The following is a 14,521-nucleotide window of genomic DNA, read 5'->3' as shown; positions in this document are numbered from 1 at the left end:
GTAGTTTAGGAGTATACCAGGCATTTAGATTAGTTCCAACTTTATTGTAGATCCGTTTCTTAGGAAGAATAATATTAAGAGACCTTTTTAAGCAGCTATCTAAAACATCATTTGCTGTTGATGGATTAGTTTTAAGGTAGGGCTTGGTATCTTCCAGAGTAGTCACCCAAGATTTTATAGGCAGTTTTGACCAAGCCCGTACATGTTTGCTAGTTCTCAGAACTGGGGTGGTGTCCTCCTGTGTTGTCAATAGAAATGGAATAAGATAATGGTCCGACCAAGGCACCGGTGAAGGGTCCTTGACCAGAAGATTAGGCATATTTGAAAAAATGGGGTAAAAAAGATGGCCTTTACAGTGGGTAGGACCGCTCACTAACTGAATAAATTGAAGTATCTCCAACCCCACTGCTAATTCCAATATGGGAGGGAGTAAGGAATCATCAAAATGAAAGTTAAAATCCCCATATAAGGTGAAATTAGGAAGGGAACTAGCTAAATTGCCTACAATATCGGGAAGGTCCTTGAACAAATGTACCTGATGGGCCTGGGGGACGATAAACCAGAATCCCTGAGAAGGTCCTGACATGGGAGATACCTAAATTTAAAAAAATGCTTTCACAGTCAGGTAGGGCTTTGAAGCAGTTCAGAAATTTAATGTGTCCTTATAGATAATGGGGAGTCCACCTCCTCTCCCTAAGACCCGGTCCAGTCTTTGTATGGCATAGCCCGGTGGCAGGGTTGGGACAATTACCAGGTCAGCATCTTTGTTTAACCAAGTTTCTGTTAATAAAAGGACATCTGGGCTTTCTTCTGCTAATAAGCGGAAGATTTCCAGTGAGTGTTTGGACATTGAATAACAGTTTACTAGAAACATTGTAATATCTTCCTTAGTAAACCGGTCTTAGGGGGGCTCAAGCACGGGGCTCAATTTAAAGTGACAGGTACAACAATGCTTAGTAAAGCTATCAAGTGGCATAGAGTGTGTGCACACACTTTTAAGCATTCCTTTATAAGAGTTGAGCTCCTCCCTGGTGTAAACATGCTTAGCTCTCAGAAAACCGGCAGGGGTTCTGGCACCTGGGCCCGGTCTGGTGCGGACAGGTGCAGATGGGCTTGCCTTTGGCTGCACGGTCGCGTCATCGGCCCTATTTTAATGCCGAGCGAGTGTGCCAGCATCTGAAGGTTGGTGCGCTGACCTAGTCTATCGCTGTGCGCTGTTCAGCCCCCTTAATTAAGTGCAAAGTGAGGATTAAAAGTGCCAATTAAAATTAAAGGCAGCAGGATGAAATCGGTTTCTAGCAGCGTAACATTTAATTACCCCCAGGAGCATTGAACACAGGTCCTTAATCGTGCAAAATCGCAATAGGCATTTCTTGTGCAGATTTATAAATTGTGGGCAGAAGAACATGAAATGTTCAACAGTTTCTGTGATGGTAGGGCAATTTGGACAGAACTTTGTATTTGGAAGTGTCCTGTCCCATTTCATAGTGTAGGTTCTCAGGGCAATATGCCACACCTGAATTGCAATACAATTTCATCCCAGAACCGGGATTTCACTCCACGGGCATCACTTTTGGTGATCTGCTCCTGGGTGTTCCATAAATTCTATGGGATAACACTTTTATAGCCTTGAGCCAGGGTGTACTTACATCCTTATTAAGAGATACTAGCACTTTTACACAATATCTGTACATTGCGAATTCCCTAGTGGACTAAAGTCTTATCCAGAATAGTAGGGCAAGATGTAATTTTAGAAGGTTGATAGGGAAACTTGGGGGAAGATTAAAAAGACCCCTTATGAACTTATTTTCTGTTTTTGTCAGCACTTCTGCTTGGACATGGCCCCATATTTCAGCTCAGTAAGTCGCTGATGTTACAGCTGTTGCGCCATACACAGAAAGGACCTGAGACAGAGCGCCTCCTGAGGTAAGCCTGTATTTTCTGCCTATGGCGGCAGTTTGCGATTGGAGAGTGACTTTACTTTTCTCTAGTTGGGAGCCCCACATCTGGTTGTCACTCAGCCAAAGTGTGGAACATTTTTGATCCAGACCCCCTCTATATAACCGTTACCTCTATATGTTCTATGGGGGTTAATAGTCATGACTTTTGACTTTGTGGAATGAAGCTCAAGTCTTCTTTCCTCACAGAAGGAGACAAAGGCGTTTAGTTGAGCTTGCAGCCCAATAGGAGTGCCTGAAATTAGCACAGTGTTATTCCAAACGTCAATACACCTGCTAATTTAGGGGTATCATGTATGCAATTCTTCAGTCTACCTACTGCTCTATTAATGTAGAGACTAAAGAGGGTCGGGCGAGGACACACCCTTGTCTAACCCCTTGGTTAATCTCAATCTTATCTGAAAAAAACCCCAACATTATTTCATCTGACCTTGGCATAGGTGCTTGCATGTAAAACTCTCCTAAGTAGGTCTGGAGGAATACCATAGCCATCCAATACCTCCCATAGTGTTTCCCTTGGGACCAGGTTGAATGCCGCCCTTAAATCTATAAAGGCGACATTTAAATGGTCACGCTTCAAGGTGACATATTTCAGGTTATCATCTTGAAGTGGAGGACCTGGTCCACTGTACTAATCTTGGGTCTGAACCCAGCTTGTGCCTCTTCTAAGATGTTGTTCTCTTCCAAAAATCATTAAGTTTGAACAACACCTGCTTACAGATTTTTTTTGGGTTGTGGACCAGGAGACTGAAGGGTAGATGAGGGGTTTTCTCTATCCCCCTTTTTGAAGATGTGTATGATGATTGCCCCATGTCATGAGGGCAGAATGGTATTACCTTTTAAAATGCTATTACATACAGTGTTCAGATATGGTACTCAGATGTCCGGTTGAGACAAACAGAGATCACCTGGAATACCACCCATTCCTGGCGACTTTTATTTTTTCATTAGCTTAACTGCTAGGTGGGTTTCATCAATAGTAAATGTAAGATTACATTTTACGGTATCAAGTCTATTAAACTTGTCACGGATTGAGTTTCTGTTTCAGCTTGCCTATATACAGGCCACGAAAGTGTGAGACCCATAGCTCAGGTTTTATAGTTAGCTCCAGATGGTTTACACTAGAGGAGTTAACAGAGATTAATTTCCAGAAAGTCTTGTGGTCACCCATCTCTAGGGCTTCTGCCATAAGTGACCACTGTTCCTCCTCCCAGTCTGTTTTAACCTTTTCTAATGTAGATTTGTAGTTTTTTCTGGTCTTTATTGTTTCAACTCTTTGTCCCTTTTTAATCGCACAGAATAGAAGAGATTTATCTAGGCGGCACAATTTAGAATACCAGGAGGGGGGTTTCTTATGGAAAGCCCCTCTTTTTATGTGCTTAACAAGGCACAAGCTTAATGTGCCCATCAGGTCTAAGTGTATAAGGGCAAAGTTGATGCTATCCATATCTGTGAAATCTATCTGAAAGAGTTTCCACAGAAATAGATTATACATCTGTGTCATTCGCTTTATGTCCATCTCCATGACTGCCCATTTGATTTTTGTTAGATTGGATGTAGGGACCATAGATGAAGAGGCCACTACTTGATCCAATGTTGCATCAGAAAAAGCAGCCATGGTGAAGGATGCACTTAGGTGGTCGCTATCTGGCCTAGGGGTCACCTTTATATCATATAAATCAGTCCATAGTTCAGTGTCCAGGAAGGTATAGTCTATTCTTGAAATACTAAAGACTCTTTTAAAGTTTATACTTAGTGTTCCTATAAACCACCCTTAGGCCATGGTCTAATAACAGATCAAAGATTTGGGCTCCTGCATGACTGATGTTGGTACCTTTGTTAGAACCAGGCAGGGGTGACGTGGAAGTTCTTATAGCTGTCCCACTTGGGGTTTCTGTATAAATCTGTCCAGGGGAGTTTTTCTGGCCTGGGAGCCACCCGCCACCCCTCCCTAATCTGCCCCTTTGGGTGGCTGTACTCATGGCTTCCCACATGGGGTTTGTAAGGCCCCATAGATGTTAAATATGGTCCAGAGGTCCTAGCGGCCACTTCAGTTAGATCAAGGTATGATTCATACAACAAAGGACCAACTTGTGCTAGGAGTAAGTGACCCGGCAGTCTTTCCCTGGTGGTCAGATCACAGGAATTTTGGTTAGCATGGTTAGGCAGCTCTCCAATTAGATTATCGGTCGGGGGACCAAACCCGGACCCAGTCTCAATAGATTATTTTTGTGTGCTTAGATCAGTAAGGATATCCAGTTTAGCAGTTAATAGTCTGGCCATGTTTTCCATAGTCTTCCTTAGTGAATGAATTTAATTCCTTAATGTTACTAATTGATCATTTATGGCCACAGGTTCTTCGGGAGTACAGGTTTTCACAGTGAAGTGATCCCCTAACAATTGAGAGGGGTTGTTCTCCATAGTCTCAAGACATCCTAGCGTGGTGTAATGATTCAAGCATTCCACACTTGCAATTATACGCTCCTCATTCCCCTTTAGTTGTGCTTCTGTTAACATGGGGGGGGAACATAAGCAGGTGGCAAGCCCAGGGCACTCGGGCTTGTGATTAAAGTAATAGCTGAAGAGGTTACTGCAACTTTATCAAGATAGGTAAAAATGCTTTTCTGGCCCCTCAGGTCTCCTGCCCCCTTGACCTTCCCAAGCCTGTTAGTGGAATTCTCTTGCTGAGTTGACCCTTTGGACTTTGGTTGGGTGACAAGCAAATCTTCTACTTCCTCGAGAAGTTTGTCAATTTCAACAAGGGTGCAATTACCGGCAGCATGTGTTGGGATTTTTTTTTCCGTTTGTGGTAAATATTTAATTACCGGTACTATTTTTTATGCGGTAAAGTCTAGTAAGAATAACTCAGTAAAAATAAGAGGCAGAATCCGTGGTATTAGAGGTTCTGAAAGGCTTTATTCCTCTACAAAGGAATTATGGTTCGAACCATAGGCATCAAATTCCATCACCACGAGGGTTCAGGAAGGGAAGGCAATACATTATTGACAAGTAAGGATATTTATATGAAAAGCATTACATTAGGACAGATGCAGGAGGCGTAACAGCTGATAATACAGATAATAATACACATACGTAATGAAAAAAGGCGTACATATAGGCGTAAACTAAAAACGTCATTAAACATGATGTCACAAGTGGGTGGATCCATAAGAGAATCCTGCAATGTCAGCAGAAATACTTGGCAGAGATGCGTGCGCAGCCGCATGACGTGTGATTGACGTGCAACTAGAGGGTGAAGGGGACTTGACATTTAGCTCTACATGTGGAGACAGAAGTCTGGGGGGTCATGTCAACCTAATCCCAAATCATATCTAATATCTTATGTTTAAAGAACTGTATTATCCAAAAGGAAAGGTCTCTCGGACGGAATCTATTCTATACTGACTGTTAGTGCGTGTACAAGCGTCTAAGTGTCTACATGAGATGCGAGGGGGCAGGAATCTTCCATAGTAACAGGGGCTATGAATTATTTGTATGAGGACAGTGAGGCCTGGCCTTTTGCTCGGTAGCTGGAAGAATGTTTACCTAAACTACTAGACAGGAATGCATCGGATGAGGAGCGGAGCAGATAATCTTGAAGGTGAAATACAGTTTTTTGGCAGGCAACAGGCCGGATCAGGCACCGTTAGCCGCGCAGGGAGTAGGACAAAGTTCATGGATACAGATGCGGGCTCGGACTGGAGCTTTCAGAGGCAGAAGGCAGGAAAAGGCTTGATGGCAGAATTCAGGGCCTACTCGCCTGAACTGTAAAACGTGGAAAGTGAACCACATAAAGTCAGTGGCCTTTTATACTTAGGAACGGAATATCCGACTCATTCATGGCGGATCTGAAAGAGGACATGTTGACGGTGGACGCACATGTATTTGCGTCTTCATAACTGGAACTGGAGGGAACATACATGTACCTGTAGCATGCACATGGAGCCGTTGGGGTCTAAGATAGGGGACATAACTGATCATAAAATTCATATTTCCTCATTCCCTCCTTGTCCCCTACGGACCCTCAGGAGATATCGATCTTCATCAATCCATCAATCTGTTCATATAGCATCATTTGTTCTTCTTTCTTCTTCCGGGATCTTGAACGAAAACTTGAAGGCGGGATACACGATGTGGCACACAGACCACAAATCGCTGGCCCACATTGTAGACATAAGCAGCAACTGAATAGTATGAGAAAGCCAATACCTAGGAAGGATAGAATCCTCCATCCCCAGGCTGACAGCACGCTCCAGAACCAACCGGACCAAGTCCAGGTGCCTGGACTCTGGTGTATCTGGCTTATAATCTTATGAAGGCGAGTTATGGCTTTATATACTGACGGCGAGTTTTCTGGTATGAAAACACAGCAACTTGATCCGATGACCCTACAAGCTCCGCCCCTATCGGCAAGAATGACGTCAAGGACAAGACGATTTTGAAGCACAACAATCCGCATCGCAGACTGCTCTTCTGTTAAATTGCCTAAGGCGGAAGTAGTCTCGTTCACTACTGCTTCAAGGGTTCTAGTTAATCTACGTATCAGTTTACTATTAGTGACTGTACCTATATAGGGAAAGAAACCTTTATTTAAATCTGTGTATTGCTCCCATGCCGTTTCAGTGTAATCGACAATCGGGAGATCTCTCTGCGGTCTATTGTGTACTAAATGGGTATTTCTGTGATAGTCAGGAGGGGCTAGGAAAACAGGTGGCAGAAGGAATGCTATGTAACAGGTACCATCCCAATCTAGGGGTAAACGTATATATGCGGTCTGGCCACATATGAAGTAGGAATGACGGGAAGCTCTAAATGTAGACTTGCCTTGATCACTGAATTTTATCACAGTGGTACATTTACTATGGCCCATGTGTATGGAACCATTCTTTCTTACACATAATTCACCTTTAACTGGAAATACTGACATAGCGGGCAAGATTGGTGTAGCTTCGGATTCAACATTCAGAATCATGAGGTTAAGTGTAAAGTTACCTAATCCATATACTTCATTTTCTAGATCAGTTCCTGTTCTTTTGGGAAGTCCCTCCTTGTTAGGGTAGCAGACTTTAAGCAAAACTAGGTTCAGGTTTCCCCATACCCAGTTGTCTTGATAAACTACTGAATTTGAATCTAGGGAATTAATCAAACTAAACCATGCTCCACAGGAGCCATTGTGTGTGAATGGATACGGAAAGAGAGGCAAAACTCCCTTATAGTTCTGATAGGGAGGGAGTCGGCCACAGATCCAACAATTGGTAGCATTGTTGGTCTGATGGGAATGATGTAGCATACTAATGAATGTGTTGTTGCGCAGCGCAAATCTATAAGACAACTCATGCGGAGGTAGTTCGCTAAAAGAATGTTCAGCAGTAGCATTGTAAGCACGCTTAGAAATAGGGTAATACATATGTAGCAATACACTAGAAATGATGATCAAAAGACTTAGAAAAAACAAAATTAATAATGTCACTATGCAGTGACTACGAAGCGATTTACAGTACGCATGTTTTTTAAGCTGTATCTGTCTATTTCTCTCTCTATTTCGGTCTAGAGGATACATGTCAGAGACAAATTCAACCGATTCACCTTGGAGAGGACTTAAACAATCAAATTGTCTGACTTGCTAGACCTTAGTTTCAGTTTATAGAGTTCGTTCTCCGACCTTTCAACCAAGGGGAGCTTTGAGTCTGTCTGTGAGGAAATGCAGGGCTGAGTGTTCACATCGGACGGTAGTCCATAAAATTTCTTGATATGGCTCGAGTGCAACCACCCTTTACGTCCCTCAATCTTCACGGCTGTCCTTGTTGTCAGCAAGACGAGCTTGGGCGACTGCCACCTAGGCTCCAGCTGGGTCTTCCGGTCGAAATTCCTCACAAGAACCAGGTCACCTGGAACCACGTCATGGGGCTTTACCTCAGTGTTATCGGGAAAAGCTGCAGCTACCTGTGAACGACAAGATTGTAGTGCAGACATCAAGGAAGCCAGGTAATCTGTCAGCATATTACAGTCAACATCAGTGATTTTACGAGGTATAAGCGTCCCCCACATATTTGGTGGTCTACCGAAGATCACCTCATACGGGGATAGCCCTGTTCGAGAATGTGCTACCATTCTCATGTAAAAGAGCGCAACTGGTAAGGCTACTATCCAATCGACACCTTTTTCTCTACATATTTTGGACAATCTAATTTTCAGAGTTTGATTATGACGTTCCACGAGACCTGCTGCCTCGGGATGTCGGACACAGTGGAATTTCCATTGGTAACCTAACAGAAGTGAAACGTGTTTCATTAGTTCGGATGAGAATGGCTGGCCGTTATCTGAGTATACAACACGTGGCAAACCGTACCGTGGGAAGAATTCTCGGACTAGCTGTTTGGCAGTAGTCGGGGCAGTGTAATCTGAAACCGGGTAGGCTTCTGTCCAACGGGAAAGAGCACAGACAACTACGAGAACATATTTGAATCCTCGACATCGTTCCATCTGGATATAATCCATCTGGAGGACTTCAAAAGCGTGATCGGGAGGTTGAAATCCACCTTGCTCTACGGGAATGCTTTTACCTGGATTTAACTGACAACATATCATACAGGTACGTACTTTCTGTTTGGCTGCTGCTCGCAAGTGCTTGTTGAACCAAATGTGTTGAATGCTGTCTAGCATAGCTTTTTCTCCTAGGTGCGCTGGACTATGTATTGTGTTAATGATGACTTGAACCATGGAGTCGGGAAGAAACCATATAGATTTTCCCTTCGTCATCCATCCTTGATCCGTTTGGATCCCTCCTAATTCAGTCCATTTCTTTATTTCTTCTGGTGTAGCATGTGTCTGTATGTCAATTACATCAAGGGCGGGATCCTTAACTGTCATGCAATGTGTTGGTGTCGGAACTATTGTCTTTGTCATGTCAGTTGTATGAATCTGATTCTGAGCAGTCTGTTTAGCTGTTCTGTCAGCTAGGTCGTTACCCTGAGAAATGATGTCGGTAACTTTTGTATGGGCTTTGCATTTCATAATCGATATTGCAGTAGGTAGATGAATCGCGTCTAATAGAGCTTGAATGAGGGGTCCGTGTTGAATGTGGGCACCGTGAGAAGTTAAATAACCTCTCTCTCGCCACAGTACGCCGAAGTCATGGACGACTCCGAATGCATAACGTGAATCTGTGTATATGTTGACTTTCTTATTTGTGGCTTGAATACAGGCTTGTGTCAGAGCGATGAGCTCTGCTGCTTGAGCTGACAAAGTGTTAATACAATTTGTTTCGATCACTTCAGTGTCTGTTGTGACTGCGTAAGCGGCCACTAACTCTCCTATACTTGTTCTCATACATGAACCATCTACATACAATGTTAGGTCCGGATCTGATAAAGGGATATCTGTCAAGTCTTGTCTGGGTTTCGTCGTGATAGTAATGACTTCAATACAATCATGTGCTAATGGATCTGTTCCGTTTACTGGCAAAAGTGTGGCAGGATTTAATGTATTACAACGTCTGATTTCTATGTGTGGCTGAAACAATGTTAATTCATAACCGGTGAGTCTTGCTATAGTCAAGTGTTGTGTTTGTGTGCGGTTCAAGAGAACCTCTACTGCGTGTGGTACTTGTACTGTCAATTGATGTCCTAACACTATGGCATCGCTTTGTCTGATTGCTAAAGCTGTTGCTGCCACTGATTTCAGGCACGCAGGAAGAGCCTGAGCTACGGGATCTAATGTACTGGAAAAATAAGCACATGGTTTGTGTGATCCTGCTTGTTCCTGAGTGAGTACTGACAAGGCAGTACCTTCGCGTTCTGTAACAAAGAGTGTAAAAGGCTTACTGTAACATGGTGTTGCTAAAACAGGTGCTTGACATAAAGCTTTCTTTAAGCTTTCAAAGGTTTGCGTATGTTCTTGAGTCCAAGGGAGGACAGTCGATGTGGCTGCCTCCTGTGTTGTCAACTGAATGAGTGGTTTTGCTAGAAATGCATATTGAGGGATCCACTGCCTACAGTATGAAGTGAGGCCTATAAAAGCCCGCACCTCCTTTTGTGTCTTGGGTGGTGGCATGTTAGCAATTAACTGGATGCGGTCAGGTGTAAGCTGTCTTCCCTCCTTGGACAGCAAGTGCCCAAGGTAAACAACTTGCTGGACACAGAATTGCAGCTTAGAAGGGGACACCTTGTGCCCCTTGTCGGCCAGAAATTGTAAAACCGTCAGTGACGCTTTTTCACATTCAGGTTCGCTTCGGGCGGTGATCAGCAGATCATCAACATATTGAAGCAGGGCAGTGTTAACTGGCATGTGGATACTGTCAAGTTCTCGTTTCAGTGCTTGACTATAGATGCTGGGGCTTTCTGTGAATCCTTGAGGAGCGCGTGTGAATTTAAAACTTCGTCCATTTAAACTGAATCCGAACAAATATTGACTTTCCGGATCTATTGGGACGCTAAAGAAGGCATTCTTGAGATCAATTACAGTAAAGAACGTTGCTCCAGAATCAATATCTGTTAATAATGAAGAGATATCTGGGACCACAGGGTATTGTGGTACAATACCTTTATTTAATTTGCGCAGATCAATAACTAATCGATATACTGGTGGTGCTTTTGGATCCGTTCTTTTAAGAATCGGAATTATCGGGGAATTACATACATTGGAGTCGGTTTCTACAACCACTCCTTGTGCAATGAGCTCGTCAATGATTTGCAGTAAAGCCACAACAGCATCTGGTGGTAACTTGTATTGTCGCATTCGTGGTAGTACCACTCCTGTTTTTAGTGTGACTCGATATGGTATAATGTTCATGCAACCAACATCAGTAGGGCCTTGTGCCCATAAATGTGTAGGTAAATGCTGCAGCCGGTGATCCATGTCTCTGGACACGTAGTGACCTTTGAAGTCACGTAGAAATAATCGTACTCCTTCCGGAGAACAACATATTATAGCTCCTAGAGCTTTCAATGTTTTTATACCTAACAAGTTTTCTGGACATGATTTAGTAAGCAATAAATCTGTAGTTCGTGTCAATGGACCAACCGTAAGTGGAAGGGGTTGCGATACTTCATTAATGATAGGCTTTCCTGAGAATCCAAGGGAAATATTCTGTGAGCCTGAGAGGGGTGCCCCTGGAACTTCACTGCGTCGTATAGTTGTTCTGCTTGCCCCTGTATCAAGTAAAAACTTTCTGTCTTCCCCTAATAGTTCACTATGTACATAAGGTCCCTCTTGATCTACAGGAACCTCGATAAGGGGTAAGCCAACTTCCCTCTCTAGGCTATTTCATGTGTATCGCTGATAATCGGGATAATCAGTTTGTGCATACTGGTACATCTGTTGCGTTGTTGCTTGTGTGGCAGCAATAGGCTGCTGCTGTGATGTGGCTACGGTCTGTTGTGGAGCTGCCTGTTGCGGAGCTGGCCTAGATTGTGCATGCTGAGGGATTTGTGGTTGGTTCTGGTCCTGTCTAGGTGGACGTGGTCTTTCCTGAGTTTTACCCGTGGCGATATTATGTTTCAGAACTGCACAATCGTGTATATAATGACCTTGTTGTTTACAATAGTTGCATGTCCCTTTCGTCGGACCTGCGGAATCACCCTTTTTATGACCATCAGCTGGAACTGACTGAGCCACAAGCATTTTCATTTTCGTGTCTTTCATACGTCTTTGTTCATGTTCTTGTTCTTCTCTAATTCTATTGTGGTGATATTGTAACATCTGTAACATCTGTGACGGGGTGTTACCTTGCCAGGTACTCTCGAATTTCAATACTCTATTCTTAACTTGCGGTAGGGAATTTTCAACTAATTTTGTCACAAACAGATGTGGATATGACTCGCTACTTGCTTTTATGCCACTATTTATACCAAAACATTTTTCAAATCGGGAATAGAAATCACTAGTGTCTTCATCTTGCTTTTGTTTACAGGCTGAGATTGCACCCCAGTCCTCCTTTTTCGTAGTTAATAAACGTGGCAGTACCTGCACTAGTAATCCTGGTAGTGCTGTAGTCTTTTCCCCAAGCCCTGATCCTGCAGCTCGGGCCTTTTCTTCGTTTTCTAATGCTGTCCAATCTATCTTTTGGTCTCCCACCTCCCATTCCTTTTCTTTGAGTTTCTCGTAAATACCGGCAGGCATTAATACTTTTAATATTTTCATAATGTCGGGGTAGGTATACTCTCCCATGAGTAACATGTCTTTTATCTCACGGTGGAAACCTGCTGGATCCTTGTCATGGCTGGGTACTACTTTCTTCATTTCTAATAATTCAATTTTAGTTATAGGCGTGTACACAAACACGCGTTTAAAGGTATTATCTTCACCTCTGATTGGGTGTACTTCGCGTAAGGGATTCTGTCTATCTATGTGATACATTTTTCTTCCCATAGTGGGAACTGGAACATGTTCTGGGCATACGAAAACTATATACTGGTTTCGAAATTCTAGAATTTCTTTAATTAAATCAGTACCTGACCCTCTCCATTTATTCGTGAGTAATTCTGTCAATATGTCAGGTAGGGGTCCAGGATCGGAGTGTTGGCTTTTATATAATATAAGGAGGTGTTGAATCATGTATATACCAGCTAATCGTTGTTCGTCTGGGGCAAGGTTCAGAAACGTGTGTGCTAGTGCATCATCACTGTATTTGCCGGGACTGTCAGCCCATTGTACTGCTGACCTGGCTAATTCTTGTTCATCCATGGAATCGAGCATATGGTACCCCCTTCGGTCTCGGAGTCATTTATCAGCAGCTTGGAATAGGTGTTCAGGAGACCTTGTTTTTAACATAGGGGCTTGAAAATTTCTGTTACATTCTGGACGTACCGGACGTATTGGATCATTAAAACATCTGGTATTATTAAAAGATCTTCCTTTACCTACATAAGCCATTGTCTCTAAGTGTCCTGTGGGCATTTCTGATTCTTCGTCCTCCTCTCCCTCTGATTCATGTTGATCTGTCTCTAATCTTTCTTTATGTATTCGTTCTACTTCTTTGCGAATCTTTCGGCACATAACTACTATACATGTCTGTTTATCATGTTTCCCTTCTGATATATTCTGACCCCATTTGGTAAGTACTTGCATTTCCTTCTGCTCTACCTCAGGCCTGTCTTGGTTTCTGATCACACAGTTTATGAAGAAGCGTAACAGTTGTCTCTGTACATCCACTTTCTGGTATTCCATGGCTTCGTCAATACTTTCAGGGCCTCGCCCTGATTGTACAAAGTGATATATATTGTCTAAATGTGCCACCATTCCTGGTAGCGTCGCTAAATACCTTGAAGCTCGTCGTATACGTAGTGATGACAGCAGCATACCGTCCCGTCTACCGGGCACAGGATCATATCTAAAATCCACTAGATGCTCTTTAAACATGTCGGAAGTTGCTAGTTGGGGTGTACGTTCGTATGCTAAATCCCTAAGGGATAATTTATTTCCTCGGGGTGGCGTGGCAAAAATTTCTGTCGTACCTCCTATCGCACCGTCTGAGGTGCTAAGCACGAAAGGATTTGTTGGATGTAAGATAGAAACTGTAGATGTAGGAAAAGCGGTAGAAGCAGATGGACCTGTGGGAATGTGCGTAGGAGTTTGTTGTTGCGCGGATACAGACGGATGATCTTGGCGTTGAGCACCATCGGTGGGCGGTGTGTGTGGCGGAACATTAGCATATTCAGGAGCTACATCATCTAAATAGGAAGAAAGAAAAACGTCTTTTGCTGTTTTGGGATGTGCTTTTATCGGGAGTAATGGAGGTGTCAAGTCTTTCGGTATTTCCGGGGTGGCCTGAGGTAACCCTTCGGCCAAAAGAGGATACATACCATTCATAAGAGTGTTTCGTTGTCTGTCTACTTGTTCTGCTTTTACTCGGGTACCTTCCTCAATTAATATATTTTCTCGGGCTTTATTTGAATTCTCCCTACTTTTCTCTTCCTGTCTGAGCGCCTTTTCTGTACGTCTATATGATTCTTTACGCCATAATTCAATGGCATCTTTCTGTGACTGTCTGGCTTTATTTTTCCATAATTCTTCTTCTACTCTCATGATGCAATCTGCATCCCAGGTCCCAGCTGCGGGCCATCTCTGACTTTCTGGTAAATCTTTGGTGTAGTCCACCCATAAATCAAGAAATAATACGGCATCTAGGCCATGTTTATGATACATAAAGTACCCTGGAGTGTCCCTAGGTGGAATGGGAACAGCTTCTTCGAGTACCCCCTTTCTGGTTTTGATCTGTCTTAATTTTGAAAAGAGCGGCATTTTTAGACCTTATTATTTCAACACACTTAATACAATAAACACAATAATGAACAATCACTCACACCACAATATGTAGAACGTATTAAAACATTTAACATTTAACATTTAACGAACGATAATAACTAATAGAAAACTAGTTACTGACATAATACTAACACTGGATAATACTGAATTATATGCAAGAAATACTAGATATACTGCTAAACAGTACAGATACACTGCTGAAACAGTGCAGACCGGATTTGTGTACCCAAACCCGTCTTGACCGGCACAACCTATGTGCACGTCTAAATGCCTCCCCGGCAACGGTACTCACCGGGTAG

The sequence above is a fragment of the Triturus cristatus genome, chromosome 5_2, assembly GCF_964204655.1.
Source record: "Triturus cristatus chromosome 5_2, aTriCri1.1, whole genome shotgun sequence".
NCBI classification, from domain to species: domain Eukaryota; kingdom Metazoa; phylum Chordata; class Amphibia; order Caudata; family Salamandridae; genus Triturus; species Triturus cristatus.
Note: the sequence above shows the minus strand (reverse complement) of the source record.